This window comes from Capra hircus, unplaced genomic scaffold (assembly GCF_001704415.2).
Source record: "Capra hircus breed San Clemente unplaced genomic scaffold, ASM170441v1, whole genome shotgun sequence".
Lineage (NCBI taxonomy): Eukaryota > Metazoa > Chordata > Mammalia > Artiodactyla > Bovidae > Capra > Capra hircus.
The window spans coordinates 64150-90110 of NW_017189907.1; the positions used below are offsets into that span (position 1 = coordinate 64150).

A 25961-nucleotide genomic window follows, 5' to 3' on the forward strand; every position below is an offset into this window, starting at 1 on the left:
GAACCAGGGTTCAAACCAAGGTCTCCTCAATTGCATGGAGATGTTACTGACTGAGCCATTCTAACAGGCAGGTACAGTCAAATGCTTTTTTGAAACAGATTGAAGCAATGTGTATTTCCACTAGCAGTACTGGCATTTCCATTTCTACTGAACACTTGGCATTGTCAGTCTGTTGCATCATATAACTCAGCAGGACCCTGCAGGGTTTTCCTAGTGAAAGACCATCCCCTGCCCAACCCCCACCAATGTACTCTCTTATTTCTAGAAAAATTTTTGGTTCTAGACCTTCCATGAGTTTCAAAGAACAAATTAATTAGAAGTGAAAAGCTGCAGAACAAGAGAAACATCAAGCAAGACAAATAATAATTTGTTTTTGGGCAGTCGTGTTCACTCTTTGTGATCCCATGGACTGCGGAACACCAGGGTTTTCTGTACTTCACCATCTCCTGGAGCTTGCTCAACCTCAAGTCCGTTGAATGTGTGATACCATCCAACCAACTCATTCTCTGTCGTCCCCTCCTCCTTCTTTCAAATTTTCACAGCTCTTGGTGTATTCTAATGAGTCCGCTCTCCCCACATGGTGGTCAAAGTATCAGAGCTTCACTTTCAGTATCATTCCTTACAGTGACTATTCAGTAATGATTTTCTGTAGGACTGACTAGCTTGATCTCGCTGCCAGTCCAACAGACACTCAAGAATCTTCATCAACACCACAGTTCAAAAGCATCAATTCTCTGGTGCTCAGCCATCTTTATGATCCAACCCTCACATCCATACATGACTAGTAGAAGAACAATAGCCTGGACTACACGGACATTTGTTGGCAAAGTAATGTCTCTGCTTTTTCATATGCTTTCTAGATTTGTCACAGCTTTTCTTCCAAGGAGCAAGCGTCTTTTAATTTCATGGCTGCAGTCACCATCTGTAGTGATTTTGGGGCTCAAGAAAATAAATTATGTCACTGTTTCCATTGTTTCTTCATCTATTTTCGATGAAGTGATGAGACCTTTGACTGTGTGAACCACAGCAACTCTGAAAAATTCTTAAAGAGATGGAAATACCAGACCATCTGACCTGTCTCCTGAGAAATCTGTATGCAGTTCAAGAAGCAACAGGTAGAACTGGACATGGAACAAGGGACTGGTTGCAAATAGGGAAAGGAGTATTCAGGATTATATACTGTTGCCCTGCTTATTAAAGTTAAATGCAGAGTACATCATGAAAAACACTGGGCTAGGTGAAGCACAATCTGGAATCAAGACTGCTGGGAGAAACAGCGACAAGCTCAGATATGCATATGATGCCACCCTAATGGCAGAAAATGAAGAGCCTCTTGATGATGGCAAAAGAGGAGAGTGAAAGACTGGCTTAAAACTCAAATTTCAAAAAGTGAAAATCACTACATCTGGTCCCATCACTTTATGGCCAAGAAATGGCGAAAAATTGAAAATAACAGCAGATTTTATTTTTTGGACTCCAAAATCACGGTGGATGGTGAATGAAGCCACAAAATTAAAGGAAGCTAGCTTCTTGGAAGAAAAGCTATGGCAAACATAGACAGCATTAAAAAAAAAAAAAAAAAAGCTAAGGCCTCAGTCTGCTGACCAAAATTCTTATAGTCAAAGCTACGGTGGTTCAGGCAGTAAGGAATTCACTTGCAATGTGGGAGACCTGGGTTCGATCATGGGAAGGACATTCCAGTAGTCCAGTGGAAATACTTGGTGCTCCCATATTAGGGCATCCAAGTTCATTCCTTGGTCGGGGTATTAGATCCCACATACCGCAACTAAAAATACCACATGTGACAATTTAAATTCCTGCTCCCAAATGCTAACAGTGAAGATTGAAGGGTCCTTGTACTGGAACTAAAAACAATTGCAGCCAAGTAAATGAATAAATATTTGCAAGAAAGAAAGAAAAAGATATGAGAATTCCCTGTTGGTTCAGCTGTTGGGACTTGATGCTTTCACTGTCAATGGCCAGTGTTCAACACCTAGTTGTGGAAGTAAGATCCCACAGGTTCTGTGGCATGACCAAACAAAAACCCAGAAAGATAACTGAGGAGTACAGAACTCCCAAAGTTTGAAAATGAAGCAGTATCACCACAAACAGGCTTAGGACAGAGTAAGGATTGCCAGGAACCCAAAGTGCAAAAGTGGCAGGTCTGTAATTCACAAGCCTTTTTAATGTTGTGGTTTAGGCTCTTCCTTCTCCTGCTTCTGAACCTAAATAACTTATTGCTCCTAAGAGAAATTGTTATGGGAAAAACACTATTTGAACTGAATGATAGTGAAAATAGCAAATTTTTGAGACAGAGGTAAAGCAGTTTCATGTGTTAATATGCATTACATTTGAAAGGAAGAAAGGTTGGCAAAACAATGACCTAAGTCAGTGCTATTCACAGACATTTCTGCAGGAATAGAATTTTTTTTTTTATTTTTTTAAATTTTAAAATCTTTAATTCTTACATGCGTTCCCAAACATGAACCGCCCCTCCCACCTCCCTCCCCACAACATCTCTCTGGGTCATCCCCATGCACCAGCCCCAAGCATGCCGTACCCTGCGTCAGACATAGACTGGAGATTCAATTCTTACATGATAGTATACATGTTAGAATGCCATTCTCCCAAATCATCCCACCCTCTCTCTCTCCCTCTGAGTACAATTTTTTAAATAATTTTAGATGTATTCCCTAAAAGGACGATCAGCTTTTCACATATATAAATGCTTATGTTACTTTTCTGTGAGGTGTTCTGTTTATATACTTTATCTGAATTTTCAGATGGAGTGTTTATCTGGCAGGTTTGTTTGTTTTGTTTTGTTTTGTTTTTGGCCTTGTTGTGAGGATTAAGGGATCTTAGATCTTCAACCAGGGATTGATTCTCTGCCCCCTGCAGAAGAAGCACAAATCTCTAACAGCTGGATCACTAAGTAATTCTCAATAAAACTATTTTCTATGTTCTTGTCTAATATGCCACTTTGCAAATGTTAAAACGTAGCCTGTGTGACTGAGGTATTAAATTTTTGTGTGCGTTCAGTGGCTTCAGTCTGTCCAACTCTTTGCGACCCCATCAGTGTAGGGCACCAGGCTCCTCTGTCCATGGGATTCTCCAGACAATAATACTGGAGTGGGTTGCCATTTCCCTTTCCAGGGGATCTTCCTGACCCAGGGGTTGAACCCATGGCTTTTACATCTCCTGTATTGGCAGGCAGGTACTTTACCACTAGCACCAACTGGAAAACCTATTAAATCTTTACTTTAATTGATTTAAAATTAAAAGATATGGCTAGAAGAACCAGATCTTCCTTATAAATGAGTTTCAATTAAACTTTATGACTCAGTAATTTGTGTATCTCTTAGATATTTTCCTCAAGATGAGATTCCATGCACCTCCCTAAATGTAGGCTGTGTTTAGTGGCTTGTTTCCAAGAACAGAATATGTCAGTAGGAAGGAGACAACTTTATAGCAGAAGAACTAGTGGTAAGGCATATTGATAGTATGAATCCTTGATGGGAAGTGATGAGGAAGATATTTTGCCTTGGAGGTATAGTTCTAAAATTATATAAACCCCAGGGCAATCAGGAGAAACATACCAAACCCATAGAGAGAGTCATTCTGCAAAATACCTGTCCCTGAAGGACTCCTGAAAATTGTTGAAAGTCATGAAAAATAAGGAAAGTTTAAAAAACTGCTATAGACTAGAGTAAGCTAAGAGGTATCTGTAAGCTTTTTGCTATATATCCTCATGCAGTTCAGTATCCTATATGGGAATATGAAACTGGGAAAGAACATTTGTGAAAAAACTGGTAAAATTCGAGGAAACTTAGTTAAAGGTATCCTACTGAAAGATGCTGAAATAATTTGAAGCATAAAGGAAGTCATTTCACTTATATACATTTTAGACATTGCAAGTATTTTCTCTACATAACATCCACTTTATTTTGACTTCACTGAGATGGAAATCTGAAGTATGGTATACTTAACTGAATGGAAATCTTAAAATACAAAAGATCAGTAATATTTAGACTGTGCCATCTGACTATAATGCAATAATGAAAAATTTACCAAGAAACATCTTTTTAAATGGCATTCACTTGGAAAATATAAATAACTATATTAATATATAATATATATCTCTATGGAATTTTGATGCAAGAATCCTGGAGCAGATTGTCATTATTTTCTCCAGGGAATCCTCCTGACCCAGGATCGAACCCAGGCCTCTTGTGTCTCCTGCATTGGCTGGAAAGTGATTTACCACTTGAGTGACCAGGGAAGCCCATACAATATATAGTCTTGTCTTTATTATTATTTTTTTAATTTTTATTTTTACTTTATTTTACTGTACAATACTGTATTGGTTTTGCCATATATTGACATGAATCCACCACGGGTGTACATGCGATCCCAAACATGAACCCCCCTCCCATCTCCCTCCCCACAACATCCCTCTGCATCATCCCCATGCACCAGCCCCAAGCATGCTGTATCCTGCATCGGACATAGACTGGTGATTCGATTCTTATATGATAGTATACATGTTTCAATGCCATTCTCCCAAAGCATCCCACCCTCTAAAAGAGAATATTAGGATATACTTGGAAGTGAATGATAATGAACAGTCTATTTGCAAAAATTGTGGGACACAGTTAAATTTGTACAGAGAAACAATGGAAACAGTAACAGACTTTATTTTCTTGGGGTCCAAAATGATTGTGGATGGTGAATGCAGCCATGAGCTTAAAAGATATGTTCCCCTTGGAAGAAAAGCTATGACAAACCTAGACAGTATATTAAAGAGCAGAGACATTTCTTTGCTGACAAAGTCCATCTAGTCACAGCTATGGTTTTTCCAGCAGTCCTGTATGGATGTAACAGCTGGACCATAAAGAAGGTGGAGTGCCAAAGAATTGATGCTTTTGAACTGTGGTGTTGGAGAAGACTCTTGAGAGTCCCTTGAACAGCAGGATCCAACCAGTCAATCCTAAGGGAAATCAACTCTGAATACTCACTGGAAGGAATGATGCTGAATCTGACGATCCAATAGTTTGGCCACCTGATGTGAAAAGCCAAGTCATTGGAAAATACCTCAATGCTGGGAAAGACTGAGGACAGAAGTGGGCAGTGAAGGATGAGATGTATTGATAGTATCACCAACTCAATGGACCTGAGTTTGAGCAAACCCCAGGAGACAGTGAAGGACAGGGAAGCCTGGTGTGCTGCATGCAGTCCATGGGGTTCCAAAGAGTCCAACATGACTGAGGGACTGAACAACAACAACAAATTAAGGTAAATTTATAGCATTAGATATAAGAGATATATTAGATATAATGAGACTTACAAATAATTATCTCAAAAAGTTGTAAAGATGAACAACAGAGCAAACTTATAGTGATATGAAGGAAGGAAATAAGTAATGAATGAAAACTGAATATATAGGAAAATATTGTAACAAAACCAAAACTTTATTCTCCCATATGACTACTAGGAGACTTCTAGCAGAACAGGGCATGTAAAAAAGACTCTGTAAAGGGCCAAAAAATAAATATTTTAGCCTTTGCGAATATGATCATTGGTGATTAAGTTTTCAGCCACAGATAATAACCAAAGAAACCGGCAAGTCCCTGTTTCAACTTTAAAGACTTCGAAAATTGAATTTCACACAATTTTCAGGTCAGAAAATGAAATTCTTTTCAGTTTTCCTCAGCCATTAAAAGTGTAAAGCTCTAAAATTAAAAAAAAAAAAAAAGAAGAAGAAGAAGAAAAAAAAAAAAAAGTAAGGCTCATTCTCAGCTCACAATAGACTGTGCAAGAAAAGGGGGCAGGCTGCACTGCATTGATTTAAATGTGATTCCAAGAGGAGGTCTTCAAGATCCACTGTATGGTCAAGTTCTTTAAGCAAAGAACTTGCTTAAGGGAGGTAACCCCTGAGGGCTCTGAGCGCTGGACACCATCACTGGACTCCCCTGGTAGACTCGGAGGCAGTTCTCAGACCTGTGCCCTGGCGACTGTGCTGTTTTTTTTTTTTTTTTTTTCTTCCCATTCCTTGAGCTGAGCAATCTTGACCAAAGACCCTTGTGATTCTGATTCAGCCTGACCACGCCCACAGCGGGTGATTTTTCTGGGGGTGGGTGGGTCCATCGCCCCGTATGCGCCCAACTTGGCCTCGCGGCCAATCAGATTGCTTGCGCCGACACCTGGCAGCCAATCATCTGAAGCAGCCCGCACGCCTGTAGTGGGGGCTGAGGCAGCCCCTCAGACCTGAGAAGGCCTCATCCCCTCAGGCTTGCCTCTTCAGCCTTAATCCGGAAACACCCTAGGGCAGGTGAGCGGTAGGCAGTTCTGTCACCTCCGCCAATGGGGACCGGTAAGGACTGGAGCGTGGTTCAGCCAAAGCAGTGCCCGCGGGCTAAAGGGAGGGTTTCTCGATTCCCCACTCGCACGGGGCCTTGCTCAGCGGGGCGGCCGGTGAGGGCCCGCGGGCCCTGAGGAGGGAGCGTGTGGCAGGACCCACAGGCCTCAGGCTCCTTTCGCCCTCTCCCCTCTCTAGTCTGGGTGGGCTCTGCTCTCCAGCAGCTTTCCTACCCAGTGAGTGGGACAAGCCAGCTCGCGGAAAGGGCGTCTTAGGCCCCTGGCCCCCGGCACCACCCCCAGCTCTTCTGTGGAACCTGATGTATTTAAACGCACACACAAATCTTCACGGCCCAACCCGGTTCTGCACTCAGGCACAGTCAGGCGGAGGCAGCAAAAAAAAAAAAAAAAAAAATCGATCTAGTGGCCTCTTCACTGCCCTGGTGCTTTGGTCGTTTTCCTGTTTCCTCTGCCTCTCCTCGGACACCAGGGCTGCCCCGTCCCTGGGGGCCCTGAGATTCAGGCCTTTGGTTCGGGAAGTTGGCCGATGAAGTATTTGTTTATTTGTTACTGAGAGAAGGGAGGTGGGAGAAAGAAGCTCAGGGGAAAGGAGTTCAATCACTTGCTCTGGTTGAGTGTGAGACGCCTGGTCAGCATTCGTAGGGTAGGACCAGGTAGGGCCTGGGGGGATAGAATGTTCCTGGAACAGGTGACTCACCCTGACCTTTCCCTCTGCTCATCCGCAGGATGTGACCGTTTGCTGCCTGGGAGGTCTCAAGCGCTGAGGATTTCAGTGGGCCCCTGAGGTAAAGTGACAGACATCTTTACAATAAGGGACAAAGTTGTGTCTTCCTTGCCTTCCGTTTTTCTCCTTTCATTCGTGGGCTGACACGTTGCTGTTGACAGAGAGTATTCCTGATTGGGGATTACCTGACCCTGATTGTGGGTGCTGACTTCAGGGCAATCATGGTTTCAGGTTTGCAGCTCTCTGAGTGGCAACCTTAAAAACAGGCAGGGTGACTTGCTTTCTCCTGCCTTCTTGAAAGAAAAAAAGTAAGAGCACCATGGGTCTTAAGCTGTGTAGAGCTGACTCCGACCACTTGGTGAGGCTAAAATGGGGCAATACACATATCCTAAGGTTTTAGCTACGAAAGCAAAGCAATGCAGGTGTGGGGGTTCCCTGGTGGCCTGGTGATTCGGATTCTGGGCTTTCACTGCAGTGGTCTGGATTCAATCTCTGGTCAAGGAACTGGGACCCCCACAAGCCAAGCAGCATGGCCAAATGAATAAAGTGGTTCATTTAGAGAAAATGTGTTGTGATTTAACATGTTCACGTGGGATTACTTGCTCTTTTCTGTACCCTCAAGGGCTTTATTTTATTAAGTAAGTGAACTCCACTGGATGGGGGCTAGGGACCATCTGAGTTCATTTCATGTGAGTAAACATGATCATGGGTAGCTCTATGCCCAGCAACTTGTGCCTACAGCTGTGTTGTATACTTATCTTGCTGGTACAGCTTTGAACTTTACAGCATGTTTTGTTTTCGTCACAACATGTGGTTTCATAGGATATTAGTTCCCCAACCAGGGCTCGAACAGAAGATCCTGGCAGTGAGAGGGCTGAGTCCTAACCAAACCACTGGACTGCCAAGCAACTCCTGTTTTTAGGTGCTTTCTTGTGTGTGTGTGTGTGTGTGTGTGTGTGTGTGTGTGTGTGTGTTCAATTTTTGCTGTATTTATAGGCAGACTCTTCTGTGTGTAAGTATGATGTGAATGGTATTATAACTTGAAATGTTTGTGTTGTATATATTATCTCAAAATTGAATAGTTTGAAAGAACTTAACACTTGTTATCTCTTGGCCTAGGATCTCTCCTGAGGTAGTGGTCAAGCTTTTATCTAGCTTGGCAACCTCTGAAGACTTAGCTTGTTGAATCTAAGCTCTCTCACTTGGCTGTGCTCATGAAGCCTCAGTTCCTCCTTCTGTGGGCCTCTCCAAGGGGCTTCTCTTGTGGAGGCTGCTGTCTTTTCTCAGAATGAGTGATTCAGGAAAACACTTGCACCCATGATAAAGTGCATAATCTTTTTTTCAGATGTTACACATCTTCACTTCTGTATTTGCTTAGTCTCACAGGTCAACCCTGTGATAGATTGAGAGAGAACTACACAGGGGTGGGAATATCAGGAGATTCGATTCACTTGAAGGCTGGTTACCATACCCATTTAATCCACAATGCCAGCCTTTTTTTTCATATGATCTCAGTTCTGTTACTGTGAGCAAATTTTTTGGCTTGTGTACTCTTCTTGTGTGCTGCTGCTGCTGCTAAGCTGCTTCAGTTGTGTCTGACTCTGAGCAATCCCATGGAGAGCAGGCCACCAGGCTCCCCCATTTCTGGGATTCTCCAAGCAAGAACACTGGAGTTGGGTTGCCATTTCCTTCTCCACTGCATGAGAGTGAAAAGTGAAATTGAAGTCGCTCAGTCGTGTCCGACTCTTCGAAAGCCCATGGACTGCGGCCCACCAGCCTCCTCCATCCATGGGATTTTCCAGGCAAGAGTACTGGTGTGGGTTTCCATTGCTTTCTCCAGCTTGTGTGCTCTCCAGCTTGATCTACTCAATTCTTGATCTACTCAGTTCATCAGCAAACAGACTATAGCAGACTGACTATAATGTGACCTCTCGTTAAAAATCCATCTTTTGGTGACACATCCTGCTTCTGCTGCTTTTATTTCATATTTGCTTATTATAGACTTCTGCAGAGTTGTTCATAGGCTTTGTTATCTCAAGTTCTCTCATTTTCCTTTAAAGCCACTCTTGTCAAGGCCACAAGTCAATTTCAAATGTTTAACTCAGTGATCAATTTTTAGTTGTTGTTTTATTTAATTTATGGTCAGCCTTTATCAGAGTAGTTCATTTCCTCCTCTCTGAAAAAAATGTTTCCCTTGGATTACAGAGTGCTTCTCTTTCCTTCTTCTCTTCCACCTACAGTTCTCCCACATACAATGTGTGACCTTTGTGTCTGGCTTTATTCAAATGTCATATTTTCTTTTTAAATATTTATTTATTTAGCTCTGTGGCATGTGGGATCTTAGTTCCCAGCCCAGGGATGGAACCTTTGGAGAGTCTTAAACAGTGGATCTCCAGCAAAGTCCCCTAGTTTGTGTATTTTCTTTTTTTTTTTTTTCCCAATTTGAAACCAGTCAGATTTATTCTCTTATTCTGTACACTGAAAATACAGAGTTTTCATTAGAACCAGAATATTTAGAATATTAGAACATTAGAATGTTTATTTGAATAGAAATGCTATAATCCAAGAACATATGTGCCACAATAGGAGTGTTGAATAAATAGAACAGATAACTCTAATTAGGAAATAACCTTTCTCCCAATTGTACACATGTAAATGACCTCATTACTACTGTGCATCACTGGAGACACAATTTCAGTTTGAAATAAATGGATCTTGTTTCAGAAATATGAGAAATATAAGTGTTCAGATATAGGACCTTGGAGACTGGGGTGTGAGCTGCTCTCTAAACCCCACAGCTGGATATTTTCTGTTTCGTAAGTCATTTACAACAAGATAAGTAATGAAAACCTCTATCTGGCCCACTGATGCTGCATTGATCTTTTTTTTTTTTTTTAATTTTTTATTTTTTTTAAATTTTAAAATCTTTAATTCTTACATGCGTTCCCAAACATGAACCCCCTCCCACCTCCCTCCCCACAACATCTCTCTGGGTCATCCCCATGCACCTGCCCCAAGCAAGCTGCACCCTACGTCAGACATGGACTGGCGATTCAATTCTTACATGACAGTATACATGTTAGAATTCCCATTCTTCCAAATCATCCCACCCTCTCCCTCTCCCTCTGAGTCCAAAAGTCCGTTATACACATCTGTGTCTTTTTTCCTGTCTTGCATACAGGGTCGTCATTGCCATCTTCCTAAATTCCATATATATGTGTTAGTATACTGTATTGGTGTTTTTCTTTCTGTCTTACTTCACTCTGTATAATTGGCTCCAGTTTCATCCATCTCATCAGAACTGATTCAAATGAATTCTTTTTAACGGGCTGAGTAATACTCCATTGTGTATATGTACCACAGCTTTCTTATCCATTCATCTGCTGATGGACATCTAGGTTGTTTCCATGTCCTGGCTATTATAAACAGTGCTGCAATGAACATTGGGGTACATGTGTCTCTTTCAATTCTGGTTTCCTCGGTGTGTATGCCCAGAAGTGGGATTGCTGGGTCATAAGGTAGTTCTATTTGCAATTTTTTAAGGAATCTCCACACTGTTCTCCATAGTGGCTGTACTAGTTTGCATTCCCATCAACAGTGTAGGAGGGTTCCCTTTTCTCCACACCCTCTCCAGCATTTATTGCTTGCAGATTTTTGGATCGCAGCCATTCTGACTGGTGTGAAGTGGTACCTCATTGTGGTTTTGATTTGCATTTCTCTAATAATGAGTGATGTATTCATCCATTTTATGGCTGTATAGCAGTGAATGTTTTTGTTTTATTTTTATGGCTGAATATGGTATATGAGTATGGTAAATGGCTTCCATGTAGTCCATTTTGAACATATACCACAGTTTGTTTATCCATTCGTCAACTAATGGATAATACTTGCATGGTGTACTCTTTGTGCCTATTGTGAGTAATGTTGCTGTGAACACTGATTTTGCATGGACTGAACATTTTCAGTTTTTATGGATATATATACAAAAGAGTGAAATTGCTTAATCATATGGCTACTCTATATTTAATTTTTGAGGTACTGACAAACCAATTTTCCAATAGTGGTTGTACCATTTTACAGCAATTACCTCAACAATATCTGAAGATTCCTTTTCTCCACATCCTCTGCAGCGCTTATATTATTTGTCATTTTGATTGGGTGTGAAACAGTATGGGTGTGAAATAGTATCTCAGTGAGACTGATTTACATTTTGCTAGGGGCTTCCCTGGTGGCTCAGAAGGTAAAGTGTCTGCCTGCAATGTGGGAGACCTGGGTTCAATTCCTGGGTCGGGAAGATCCCCTTGAGAAGGAAATGGCAATCCACTCCAGCATTCTTGCCTGGAAAATCCCATGGACGAAGGAGCCTGAAAGGCTACAGTCCATGGGGTTGCAAAGAGTCAGAAATGTCTATTCAAATTCTTTCCTGGTTGTTAAATGCTTTTTTTTTTTCTGTATTGTTGTAGAAAACATCTAACTTAAATTTTTACCATTTTAACCATTTTTTTCATGATAAGTATTTCACACACTTTCATCAGCCTTTTGGAGAAAGAAATGGCAACCCACTTCAGTATTCTTGCCTGAAGAATCCCATGGAGAAGGGAACCTGGTGAGCTTTAGTCCATGGGGATGCAAAGTTGGGCACAACTGAGTGACTAACACATGTACACACACATAGTCACAGTGTTGTTTTGTTGTTGTTGTCATTGTTTTAGCTGTGCTGTGCAGCTTGAATGACAGTTCCCTGTTTAAGAATCATACCCAGGCCCCTGATAGGAAACTGTGGAGTCCTAACCTCTGAACTACTGGGGAATTCCTTATCACATTGTTATGAAACAGATCTCTTCACCTTTTCATCTTGCAAAATTAAAACTCTATACCCATCACCTTCCTATTAAATAGCAACTCCTCTTTTCTTCCCTGTTTACCTAGACCATGGACTCCATCGTTCTTTTTTGTTTCCTTTCTATTGCTTGACTGTTAGCTATTTTTGTCTTTCCCTTTCTTTTTATTTTTACTTTATTTTACTTTACAATACTGTATTGGTTTTGCCATAAATTGACATGAATCAGCCACGGGTGTACATGAGTTCCCATTCCTGACCCCCCCCTCCCACCTCCCACCCCATATCATCTCTCTGGATCATCCCTGTGCACCAGCCCCAAGCATCCTGTATCCTGCATCGAACATAGCCTGATGATTCGTTTCTTACATGATAGTGTACATGTTTCAGTGCCATTCTCCCAAATTATCCCACCCTCTCCCTCTCCCTCTGAGTCCAAAAGTCCATTCGATACATCTGTGTCTCTTTTCCTGTCTCGCATACAGGGTTATCATTACCATCTTTCTAAATTCCATATATATGTGTTAGTATACTGTATTGGTGTTTTTCTTTCTGGCTTACTTTGCTGTGTATAATCGGCTCCAGTTTCATCCATCACATTAGAATTGATTCATATACAGTCTGCAAGCAATAAATGCTGGAGAGGGTGTGGAGAAAAGGTAACCCTCTTATTCTGTTGGTGGGAATGCAAACTAGTACAGCCACTATGAAGAACGGTGTGGAGATTCCTTAAGAAATTGCAAAAAGAACTGCCATATGACCCAACAATACCATTGCTGGGCATACACACTGAGGAAACCAGAATTGAAAGAGACACATGTACCCCAGTGTTCATCGCAGCACTGTTTATAATAGCCAGGACCAGGAAACAACCCAGATGTCCATCAACAGATGAATGGATAAGAAAACTGTGGTACATATACACAATGGACTATTACTCAGCCATTAAAAAGAATATATTGTCTTTCTCTTTCTGACTTCCTAAGTATTCTTTTTAATGCTAGTCTAGATTCAAGTATTTACTTAACAACATTTGTTGCTACTGTATAAAATGTGATTGACTTTTAAAATATTTGTCTTGTATTCCGCAAGCTTTATATTAATTATAATACTTGTGGTGTCTTCAAGATTTTCTGTATACAAAAGTATTTTATCTCCAATATACTTTGACTTTTTCCTTTCCATTCGGAAGGCTGGTTTGTTGTTGTTGTTGTTGTTGTTGTTGTTTTTAAACAATTCCTTTTTGTTACCTGATTGCTCTGGTTATAGAACTGCCAGTATAATGTTGAGCCAGAGTGTGTAATAGACTTCCCTGCGTTGTTCCCAGTCTTAGAGGGAAAGCTTTCAGTTTTTCATTATTAAGTATGATGTTAGCTGTGGGTCTTTTATAGGTACCCTTTGGTTAAGAAAGTTATCTTCTGTTCTTAGTTATTAAGTGTTTTTTTAACCCCTGTTATGAAAAGGTGATAGATTCAGGGAAATACTTTTTCTGCAGGCAGGTGTGTTTCTTGTTTTATTGTTTTAAAATGGTATGTTGATTGACTTTCATATAATGAACCAACTTTGCATACCTCCATAAATCCCATGTGATCATGGTATACAATCTTTTTTATATGTTGTTAGATTTTGTTTGCCAGTATTTGTTGAGGACTATTTCACCTGTATTCATAAGGATATTGGGTCTGTGTGTGTTTGTGTGTGTGCTCCAGGAGATCTTCCTGACCCAGGGAAAAAATCCCTGGTTTCCTGTACTGCAGGCAGATTTTTTACTCTCTGAACCATCAGGGAAGCATGGAAGCATAAATAGGTAGTTGAAATGTTTCTTCCTTTCCCCTAAGTTTTGCAAACATCTTAAAATTGACATCCAAAATGTTTTTGTTGTAAGTGTAAACACTGCAAAGGATGTACCTTTTGGCATACAATAAAAATAAACCCTTTAAGTAAATCAAACTAGGAATTCCCTGGCAAGCCAGCAGTTAGTGCTCAATGTTTTCACTCTGATGACCTGGGTTCAGTCCCCAGTCAGGAAACAGCTCCTGCAGAAAGTCTCATGATGTGTCCATAAATAAATAAAACTGTTAGTATCATGCTTTCAAATATATCCAGAAGAATGTAAAGAGCATAGAGTTTTTAAAACTATTTAGTTTTGTTCACTTATTTGGTGCTTTGGGTCTTAGTCATGGCATGCAGGATCCTTTGTCCACTCTACTGCCCTCTGGCATGTGGGCTCTTACCCACCATGTATTAAACCCACATTCCCTGCATTGGAAGGCAGATTCTCAAACACTGGCCCACCAGGAAGTCCCTAGCCTTGGGTTCCGATACTCACCAACATTGGAGGAGGACATGCCAACCCACTCCAGCATTTTTCCCTGGTGAATTCAATGGGTAAATGAGCCTGGCTGGCTACAGTCCACGGGGTAGCAAAAAGTCTGACACAACTGAGCATATAGGCACAGCACCGAACATCATGCTTCTTAAAAGAGTATAAAATGAGCTCTTTCTAATGGTCAGTTTTCATTTTTTTCCCTGCTTCACTGAGATGCAATGGACATATATTCTAAATTTAAGGGGAACACATGTTGATTTGATAATAATGGTATTTTTGATGTTATATCTGATTATAGCATTTGAGATCACGTTCATTAGTGAACATAATTTTTGTTCTAATTCAGTGACTCTGTTACCTTATAATGAGTGGAAATACACATATTTCTTCTCTGAAACCCTCCCTCCCCCCACCAATCTGTGTGCACAGGGCTGTAAAGGCAGCTGGAGGGAAAGCTTGAGATATAATCTAGGTGCTGCAAAGGAGGACAGAGAAGAGGGCGAGTAAGGGGGGAAAGGAGCAGGAGGGAGGGTGAGGGTGTGACCTGACACCCCTGAAGTGGTTTTAAGAAAGCATGAGCCCCTGCCTAGAAAAGCCTCCTGGGGTTCAGCATGTAGATTCACAGTGAGGACCCTGGGAATCCAGCAGGTGCTGAGTCTTCAAGTGCAGATCTCTTGGGAGTAAGCTGGCTTCCTGCCCTTCTCACCCTGACTCCTCCCCACCCACCTCCTTGCCCTCGGAAGAGGACAGGGATTGGTTGTTTGTAGCTGGAGAATTTTTTGCCTTTGGAAGGGAACTCCTGACTTTTTAGGTTCCTAATATTAGCCCATGCCCTGTTGAAATAGCTGTGTGGACCACCTTCCATTGACCTTAAGCTATTGAACCCCAAATAACTAAAGATTCAGATAAATTGGATATAAGGTGGTGGGCCCCTGGATGCCAAAGATGCAAGTGGGGACTCTCACAGCACTGAGACCTGGAAATTAGCCCCTGGGAGGGACCCTGAAGCCCCACCCACATTTTTTCCTCTCTCTAACATTTTGCTAGAAATGTTTCTAGTTGAAAGATCCTATGGGGAAAAACTGGTTCAGAAACCTGATTGGAGCCCAGTTTGGGTACTATGGATTTGACTAGAATGGGCTTTAAAAGGCTTGGAATCTCCTGATGCAGCCTCATTGAGAAAAGGCTTTTGGAGAGCCAGGTAAAAGTTCCATGGACACCGGACACAGGAAGCAGTGTTGCTATTCCCACAGAAATCTTTCTGGGACGTGGAGACAAAGACACTCCAGCTTCACTCTCTACTTGGTCTCAGAGAAGGAAGTGTTTAGCTGCACTGAGTCAGCTGGACTTCAGGAGCTGGTGAGGCATGGGGTTTAGAATGCTTCCTTTTGTTCTCTGCAGCCATGAGTCTGCAATATTTCTCTGTAAACGGCTAGAGAGTAACCAGGCATTAAGGGCCATGAGGTCTCTCCCATTAGCAGGGTGAAATAGCCTCAAGCAGTGGCAAATGATGATGGCTGTGTTCCAATAAAACTATTTTTTCTGACACTGAATTATAAATATTATATAATTTTCACATGTCACAAAATTTTCCTTTGTTTTTCCCCAAATTAAAAAAAAAATGTAAAAATATTAAACATTTTTTAAAAGTAAAAAAAAAAACTAAAACATAGAAAACACTCAGTTTGCTAGTTTGGAAAAAAAAAAAAAAAAAAACAGAAAGCAAGCCAATTTGTCAATCCGTGTCTAAACCATTTGCCTATATAATGTAGCTAGCATCCCATTAGTGACTTGTGACATGATTAGTAGGCTAGATTCTGCTTATGAAAAATAGAAATGTTCATTAAATTTAAGATGATATCAGCTGTTAGATACATTATTCCATTTACTTTTGGCCACACCCAGTGGCATGTGGGAATCACAGGTTTCTGACAAGAGATTGAAGCCGTGCCCCTGGCCTGGAAGTGAGGAGTCTTAAACACTGGATTACCAGGGAAGTCCCGCAGCATTATTTTTCATACCACCATTTTCATATGTATATAAAAATATATATATATATATGTATGCATGTTTGTTCAGTTGCTTTAGTCATGCTTGACTTTTTGCAACCCTATGGACTGTAGCCCACCATTCTTTTCTGTCCATATGATTCTTCAGGCAGGGATACTGCAGTGGGTTGCCATACCCTCCTCCAGGGGGTCTTCCTGACCCAGAGATGGAACCTGCATCTCTTACATTTTCTGCATAGGTAGGAGGAAGCTTTACTGCTAGGGCCATCATTTACACACAACTAAACAAAATGTGATATGCTACTGATGAAATGTGGTATCGTATCAGAAATAGTCAAAAGTAAAATTTAGAATGTCCCTTAATGTCTATGAAACGTGTTAATGGCATGGAAGCTATCAACAAATGTATTATATGGAGAGAAATTGTGTTACAAACCTTTTATTTCAATGAGCACCACCACACCTGTCAGCATCCAGCTACATACTGGCTGACTTTCTCTCTTGCATGAAAGTTTTAATTCATTAAGATTTGGTCATTAAATGCTTGGAGAAATTGCTTCTCAGCCTTTCGGCTGAGATCAAGTGTAAGTACCTGGGGAGCCAGGAATGAGTGGGTCGAGCCTGTGGTACAGATACGTGATTGTTAAATAACAGTTACTGTTTATTTATGCAGCAGACATGTAGCACTGACAGACACTCCATGTTGTTCTAGAAACCAAAATACAGCAGCCCAATAGCTCTGGAGGTGAATATGGCATGTGAGTTGGGGGAGGCTGTGCTTTCTGACATCATGGTCAGGAAAGCCTGGCAGAGAAACTGTGGACCGAGGCAGGTCAAGATTTGGGTGCTGGTACTTGAGACAGCGTCCAAGGCAGGGGGAGCAGTAGAAGTCGTGAGAAGTTCCCATCCTTCCTCCTCGGTACCATTGGGAGATTGTGTCTGGGAACTCTGCACCTGGAGATACCAAAATCCATGGGTGCTTAAGTCTATTATATAAAATGGTGCAGTCTTTGCATGCAACTTAAGGGGATACTCCCACATGTTTTAAATCATCTCCACATTCCTTATAATACCTAATACAATGTTGATGCTGTGTAAATAGTTTCAAGTACAGTGCAAATGCTCGAGAGAGAGAGAGAGAGAGTTGCCAGTATGAGGCAGGTTCAAGTCTTGCTGTTAGAACTGACTGGAATTTTAAAAAAAAATATTTTTGATCCATGTATAGACTATGGTGCCTTCTGGACTCAGAGAGTGGAGGGAGTGAGAGGCACCCCCAAGGGACAGCTGAGGGCTCTTTTGGACAATTTCTTTTGGTCAGCATTTCTGAGTGAGATTATAGATCTATAAGCAAAATGGTGCTTACCAGCTCTCTGCAGAGTTTAACAGGAGCACTGGGGCCACCATGGGGAGACAAGGCAAAAGTGGTGACTGGAGAAGGAAGTTTAAAACGGTCATGTCACTTAACTGAGTTTGAAATGTTTCCTTATGTCTAAGGGTGTTAATAGTTATCTCAATGTTTCAGCCAATGATTAAATCAGGTACTAATTTTGTCTTTTGAAAGAAATATAATCATCACCACTTATGGGCAGAGAATAAGTTTCAAGACCCCCAGCGGACATCTGTAACCTCACATAGTATCAAACCCTATATACACAATGGTTCTTCTATACAAACATACCTGTGATGAAGTTTATTTTATAAAAGTACAGTAAGAGATTGGCAACTGCCTAATAATAATAGGAAAGTGAAAGTGAAGTCGCTCAGTCGTGTCAAACTCTTTGTAACCCCATGGACTGCAGCTTATTATGCTCCTCTGTCCCTGGGATTTCCCTGGCAAGAATTCTGGACTGGATTCCCATTTCCTTCTTCAGAGGATCTTCCTGACCCAGGGATCGAACCCGGGTCTCCCAAATTGTAGGCAGACACTTTACCATCTGAGCCATCAGGGAAGGTGTAATAATAACACAGAACAAGTATAACAATATACTTTTATAAAATTTTTGTGAGTGTAGTCGCTATGTTAAATATATTACTGTACTAAATGAGTGATTTTTTTTTCACCCTAACTAAGCACTTACTATGCCCTGTGGCCATACTTTAGCAGTTTGAGGTTTGACAGGAAACTATCCCAGATTTATTTTCTCTTCTTCACATTCACCGCAGATATTAGCAACCTCAGCATACATTTTTCCTTTCTCTTTTTGCATCAAATTGAGAACTTTGAACTTTTCACTTAAAGGTAGCACTTAATGGATTTTCTCTGGCATATCTAAATGACCAGCATCCCTCCACTTATGGTTTGGGGCTATTATTGAGTAAAATAAGGATGACTTGGTCACAAGCCCTGTGATATTTCAACAGTCATTGTGGTAACCAAGTGACAAACGAGTGGAATGTTCAGGACTAAGGAATGATTCACATTCTGGGCAGGAGGATGCAGGATGGTGTGAGATTCCAATCACACTCTTCAGAATTACCTGCAGATTAAAATGCATTAGTTATATATTTCTGGAGTTTTCCATTTAATATTCTCGGTGAACAACTGAGGATTAACTGAAACCACAGAGAGTGACACCTGAGATCAGAGGGGATGACGTTTTCTGGTGATTGCTTTTAGGTGAGAAAAAAAAAAAAAAAAAACACTAGAAGGGGCCACTTGAAGCCAAAAGTGAGGGCAAAATGGTCCATCTCTTCCCATGTGAGGAAGCACAAGCACCACCACAACCCGTGAAAAAGACCGCTGCATCCAAATCCAGAAATAAGGACGACGAAGCTGAGGTCATCTTTGTTGGAGTGGAGCATGTCAATGAGGATGCTGAAACCTTTGTCAGAGTGATTTCAGGTTCAAAGCCAGTCATTTCTAACATTTTGAGCAGAGTGACCAGGGACTCATTTTCAAGAAGAACGAAGGACCATGTGAGTTCAGATCCCTCCTGCACGTTGCAACAGTCAAATCTTAGGACCCCAGGATCAGAGCCAGCTGCCGTATCACCAGCTTCTCAGTCTGTATGGGGAGGAAGAGGCAGTTCTATTATTTCTGAGCCTTCATCTAAACCTGATTATAAAATGAGCTGTCTGGAAACTGTCCTTCAAAATTCAGAATTGCTCTCTCTGAGGCCTCACTGTCTCTCTGGAGCCGTTCTCTCATTAGGAGGCAAGGATGAAAGCCCTCTTAATTCAAAGCGGTGTCCCACTTCAGGTGTGAAGTGTAGCAGTGGGAATCCCAAAAGACTCAAACTCAGCGACGGAATCCCAGGGGGACCTGCCTCCACCGTGGCCCCTCCAGGTATCTCTCCTGGAAAAACACGATTATGACCTTGGAAGATTGCCCTGACCTCACCAAGCCATGTTCATGGTGGGGCATCATTTTCACGGACTCATGCCAATGACCAGGCATGCTTCAGTCTTATGGATCCAGAAAGAACATATAGTTTGTAAGGGCTGGAGAAAATGGACTTTTTGACTCTTGCAAGTCAGAGCAAGACTGTTGATCCCATGAACGTAAATCTGACCATGTTATTTGATGGCTTTTACTATGGCAGCATACAAGAGATGGCAGCCAGAACAGAAGACTCACACAGCCTTTAAAAGCCTCAGTGGCTTGAGTGTTCTAAAATATGTCAAGTTTATGACCCACCTGAGGAACCATCTGGAGCTTGAGAGGCAGAAGGGTGACAGCTGGGAAACCCACACTACCTGCCAGCACTGCCACCGCCAGTTTCCCACCTCGTTCCAGCTGCGGTGTCACACTGAAAGTGTCCATGCTTCCTGGGAGCCCTCCACGGTCTGTAATATCTGTGAATTGCCCATCAAAACAGGTCAGGTTCTCTTACAGCACATGAACGACAGTCACACACCTGGCAAAATGCCCTATGTGTGCCGTGTTTGCAATCACAGATTGTCAGCCTTTGCCAATGTAGAGGCGTATTTTAGAACATGGCATGGAAACATGAACACTTTGTTATTCTGTTTTGCCTCGAAATTTTCATACTGGTGACATCCTTCGTAAATCACGCTTGGAGGCACTGGAACAGGACGGTCTTTCCATGTTCCAAGTGCTGGCTACAAAGTTCAAACATGGAGGAAAAGACAGAGAACCAAACCAAGAATCATCTGTCATTCAAAAAGCCAAAGCACTTGCGAGGATTGCCTTCTGAGACAGAGGTCATGATCCAAAGTTCAGTTCAGCTGGGACTGAGAGAGACAGCATCCATCATTGTGAGGAACACTGACTCCCAAGCACCAGCCAGAAAAATTGCAAAGAAAATTGTCTATGAACACAAAATATTCCATACGTGTTGCAGTAAGGGATCTGGCTAAAAAATTATGTTCAACCCACCTCCAGAAATTCAAAAAAGCCCTATTGAGGTTCAGCCTGCTGTATATAAAGACCCTGCCTGGCTTTTGTTGTTCAGTTGCTCAGTCGTGTCTGACTCCCTTTGACCCTGTGAACTTGCTCCCTGACCCTATGTCAGGCTTCACTGTCCATCACCATTTCCTGAAGCTTGCTCAAACTCATTCCATTGGGTTGCTGATGCTATCCAACCATCTCATCCTCTGTAATGCCTTCTGCTCCTGTCTTCAATATTCCCAGTATCAAGTGTTTTGTTTTCTTTTTTTTTTTTTCCCAGTGAGTTGACTCTTCCCATCAGGAGGCCAAAATATTGTAGCTTCAGCATCAGTTTTTCCACTGAATTTTTAGGGTTGATTTCTCTTAGGATTGACTGGTTGAATCTCCTTGCAGTCCAAGGGACTCTCAAGAGTCTTCTCCATTCTCCAGCACCACAGTTTGAAAAGATCAATTCTTCAGCACTCAGCCTTCTTTATGGTGCAGCTCCTCCATCTGTATCTGACTACTGGAAAAACCATAGCTTTGACTTTATGGGCATTTGTTGGCAAAGTAATGTCTCTTTCTTTTAATACATTCTCTAGCTTTGTCACAACTTTTCTTCCAAGGAGGGAGCATCTTTTAATTTCACGGCATCAGTAACCATCTACAGTTATTTTGGAGACTAAGAAAATGGCTTTATTGTAACTGAGATTGTATTTGTTTCATCTCTCTATAATCAAGTAGCTTTGATATCTCCATGTTCCTTACTGGCCACTCTCTGCCCCTCAAAGTAACCACTTCTCAGACCTCTAGCACCAGGGATTCATTTTTCTTTGTTTCAAATTTTAAATAAATAAAATTACACAATAGACTTTCTGTTCCCCTGGTCTTGGTTTTCCTTTAAATAAATGAGATGCATTCTTATTGTATGTAGCTGTGGAACATCCTTTTTTGATTGCTGGGTAGAATTCCCTCAGATGAATGGGCATAGTCTTATATGTCCATTCTACTGTGCCTGAAATTTATGGCTCTTATTTTTCCTTTTCAAATAAGCTGCATATGAACATGTTTGTGTCTTTCATTGTAATTTCTCTAGGATAGCTGTATGTATATGTCTAGATATGAGATTTTCTGATAATGTAGGTGGTAGTGGATTAGTTGCTAAGTGGTATTTAACTGTTACAATCCCATAGACTCTAGCCAACCAGGCTCCACTGTCTATACGATATCCCAGGCAAGAAAACAATAATGAGTGAGCATTTTCTTCTCCAGAGGATTTTCCTGAACCAGGGTTCAAACCAAGGTCTCCTCCATTGCAGGCAGATGTTACTGACTGAGCCATTCTAACATGCAGGTACAGTCAACTGCTTGTTTCAAACTGATTGAAGCAATGTGTATTTACACTAACAGTTCTGGCATTTCCATTTCTACTGAACACTCGGCATTATCAGTCTGTTTCATCATATAACTGAGCAGGACCCTGCAGGGCTTTCCCAGTGATAGACCTTCCCCTGCCCAACCCCCACCAATGTACTCTGTCTCTTATTTGTAGAAAAACTTTTGGTCCTAGACCTTCCATGAGTTTCAAATAACAAATTTAATTAGAAGTGAAAACCCTCAGAAACAAGAAAAACATCAAGCAAGACAAACAATAATTTGTTGTTGGGCAGTCGTGTTCACTCTTTGTGATCCCATGGACTGCAGACAACAGGCTTCTCTGTCCTTCACCGTCTCCTGGAGCTTGCTCAAGCTCAAGTCCATTGAGTTTGTGATGCCATCCAACCATCTCATTAGCTGTCATCCCTTCCTCCTTCCTTCAATCTTTTCCAGCATCAGGGTGTATTCCAATGAGTCAGCTCTCCCCATAAGGTGGTCGAAGTATTGGAGTTTCACTTTCAGTATCATTCCTTACAGTGACTATTCAGTGATGATTTCCTGTAGGACTGACTGGCTTGATCTCACTGCCAGTCCAAGAGACACTCAAGAATCTTCACCAACACCACAGTTCAAAAGCATCAATTCTTTGGTGCTCAGCCATTTTTATGTTCCAACTCTCACACGCATGCATGACTAGTGGAAGAACAATAGCCTGGACTACATGGACCTTTGTTGGCAAAGTAATGTCTCTGCTTTTTCATATGCTTTCTAGATTTGTCACAGCTTTTCTTCCAAGGAGCAAGCATCTTTTAATTTCGTGGCTGCAGTCACCATCTGTAGTGATTTTGGAGCTCAAGAAAATAAAATCTGTCACTGTTTCCATTGTTTCTTCATCTGTTTTCCATGAAGCGATGAGACCTTTGACTGTGTGAACCACAAAAAACTCTGGAAAATTCTTAAAGAGATGGGATGCCAGACCGTCTGACCTGCCTCCTGAGAAATCTGGAGGTCAAGAAGCGACAGTTAGAACTGGACATGGGACAAGTGACTGGTTCCAAATAGGGAAAGGAGTACATCAGGATTATATACTGTTGCCTTGCTTATTTAACTTAAATGCAGAGTACATCATAAAAAACACTGGGTTGATTAAGCACAATCTGGAATCAAGATTGCTGGGAGAAATAGTGGCAACATCAGATATGCAGATGATGCCACCCTAATGGCAGAAAATGAAGAGCCTCTTGATGATGATGAAAGAGGAGATTGAAAAGACTGGCTTAAAAATCAGCTTTCAAAAAATGGAGATCACAACATCTGGCCCCATCACTTTATGGAAAAAAAAATGGTGAAAAATTGAAAATAACAGCAGATTTTATTTTCTTGGACTCCAAAATCACTGTGGATGGGGAATGTAGCCACAAAATTAAAGGAAACTAGCTCCTTGTAAGAAAAGCTATGGCAAACATAGACAACACTAAAAAAAAAAAAAAAAAAAAGCTAAGACGACACTCTGCTGACCAAAATTCTTATAGTCAAAGCTATGGTGGTTCAGAGAGTAAGGAATTCACTTGCAGTGTGGGAGACCTGGGTCCGATCATGGGAAGGACAGCCCTGCAGTCCAGTGGAAATACTTGGTGCTCCCAAATTAGGATGTCCAAGTTCATTCCCTGGTCAGGGTATTAGATCCCACATACTGCAACTAAAAATACTGCATATGACAATTAAAATTCCTGCTCCCACATGCTACAATGAAGATTGAAGGGTCCTTGTGCTGGAACTAAAAACAAGCACAGTCAAGTAAATGAATAAATATTTGAAAGAAGGAAAGAAAAATATATGAGAATTCCCTGTTGGTTCAGCAGTTAGGACTTGATGCTTTCACTGTCAATGGCCAGGGTTCAACACCTGGTTGTGGAACTAAGATCCCACATGTTCCCTGGCATGACCAAACAAAAACCCAGAAAGATAGTTGATGAGTACAGAACTCCCAAAGTTTGAAAACGAAGCAATATCACTGCAAACAGGCTGAGGATAGAGTAAGGATTGCCAGGAAACTGAAGTGCAAAAGTGACAACTCTGCAATTCATAAGCCTTTTTAATGTTGTGGTTTAGTCTTCTCCTTCTGCTTCTGGACCTAAATAACTTTTTGCTACTAAGAGAAATTGTTATTGGGAAAACATTATTTGAACTGAATGATAGTGAAAATAGCAAATTTTTGAGACCGAGCTAAAGCAGTTTCATGTGTTAATGTGCATCACATTTGAAAAGAAGGAAGGTAGACAAAACAATATCCTAAGTCAGTGCTATTTATAGACATTTCTGCAGCAATAGAAAATTTTTAATTGCTACATGTATTCCTTAATAAGGACGATCAGCTTTTCACATATATAAATGCACATTTTTCTCTTCTATGAGGTGACTTGTTTATATCCTTCATCTGAATTTTAAGATGGAGTGTTCATGTGGTAGGAATTTTTGTTTGTTTATTTGTTTTTGCCTTGCTGTGAGGATTAAGGTATCTTAGATCTTCAATCAGGGATTGAATCTCTGCCTCCTGCAGTGGAAGCACAAATCCCTAACAACTAGATTACTAAGGAATTATCAATGAAAAGGTTTTATATGTCCTTGTCTAATATGCCACTTTGGAAATGTTAAAATGTAGCTAGTGTGACTGAGGTATTAAATATTTGTGTGTTTTCAGCGGCTTCAGTCTGTCCAACTCTTTGTGACCCCACTAGTGTAGCACACCAGGCTCCTCTGTCCATGGGATTCTCCAGGCAATAATACTGGAGAAGGTTGCCATTTCCCTTTCTAGGGGATCTTCCTGACCCAGGGGTTGAACCCACACCTTTTATGTCTCCTGCACTGGCAGGAAGTTTCTTTACCACAGCACCAACTGGGAAACCTATTAAATCTTTACTTTAATTAATTTAAATTGAAAAGATATGGCTAGAAGAGCCAGATCTTCCTTATAAATGAATTTCAATTAACTTGTAATTTATGTGTCTCTTAGATATTGTCCTCAAGATGAGATTCCATATCCCTCCCTAAGTGTAGGCTGGGTTTAGTGACATGTTTCCAAATAACAGAATATGTCAGTAGGAAGGAGACAACTTTATAGCAGAGGAACTAGTGGTAAGTCATGCTGATAGTATGAATCCCTGATGGGAAGTGATGAGAAAGATATTTTGCCTTGGAGGTATAGTTCTAAAATTATATAAACCCCAGGGCAATCAGGAAACATATCAAACCCATATAGAGAGTCATTCTGCAAAATACCTGTCCCTGAAGGACTCCTGAAAATTGTCAAAAGTCATGAAAAACAAGGAAAGTTTAAGAAACTGCTATAGACCAGAGTAAGCTAAGGGAGGTATCTGTAGATTTTTCTATATATCCTTATGCAGTTCAGTGTTTTATATGGGAATATGAAACTGGGAAAGAACATTTGTGGAAAAACTGGTAAAATTTGAATAAAATCTGGAACTTATTTAAAGGTACCCTCCTGAAAGATGCTGGAATAATTGTGAAGCATTAAGGAGGTCATTTCACATATACACATTTTAGACATTGCAAGTATTTTCTCTATATAACAGCCACTTCATTTTGATTTCACTGAGATGGAAATGTAATGTATGGTATACGTAACTGAATGGAATCTTCAAATACAAAGGATCAATAATATTTAGACTGTGTGATCTGACTATAATGTAATAATGAGAAATTGACAAAGAAACATCTTTTAAAATGCCATTCACTTGGAAAATATCAATAACTATATTAATACATAATATATATCTCCATGGAATATTCATGTAAGACTACTGGAGCAGATTGCCATTATTTTCTCCAGGGAATCCTCCTGACCCAGGATCGAACCCAGGCCTCTTGTGTCTCCTGCATTGGCTGGAAAGTTATTTACCAGTTGAGTGACCAGGGAAGTCCATACAATACATAGTCTTGTCTTTAGAAGAGAATAT

General features: G+C 41.0%; 1 pseudogene; it reads left to right on the top strand.

Annotated features, from left to right (window-relative positions):
• Positions 1-18956: 18956 nt before the first annotated feature.
• Positions 18957-20644, top strand: LOC108634726 (annotated as a pseudogene).
• Positions 20645-25961: the final 5317 nt, after the last annotated feature.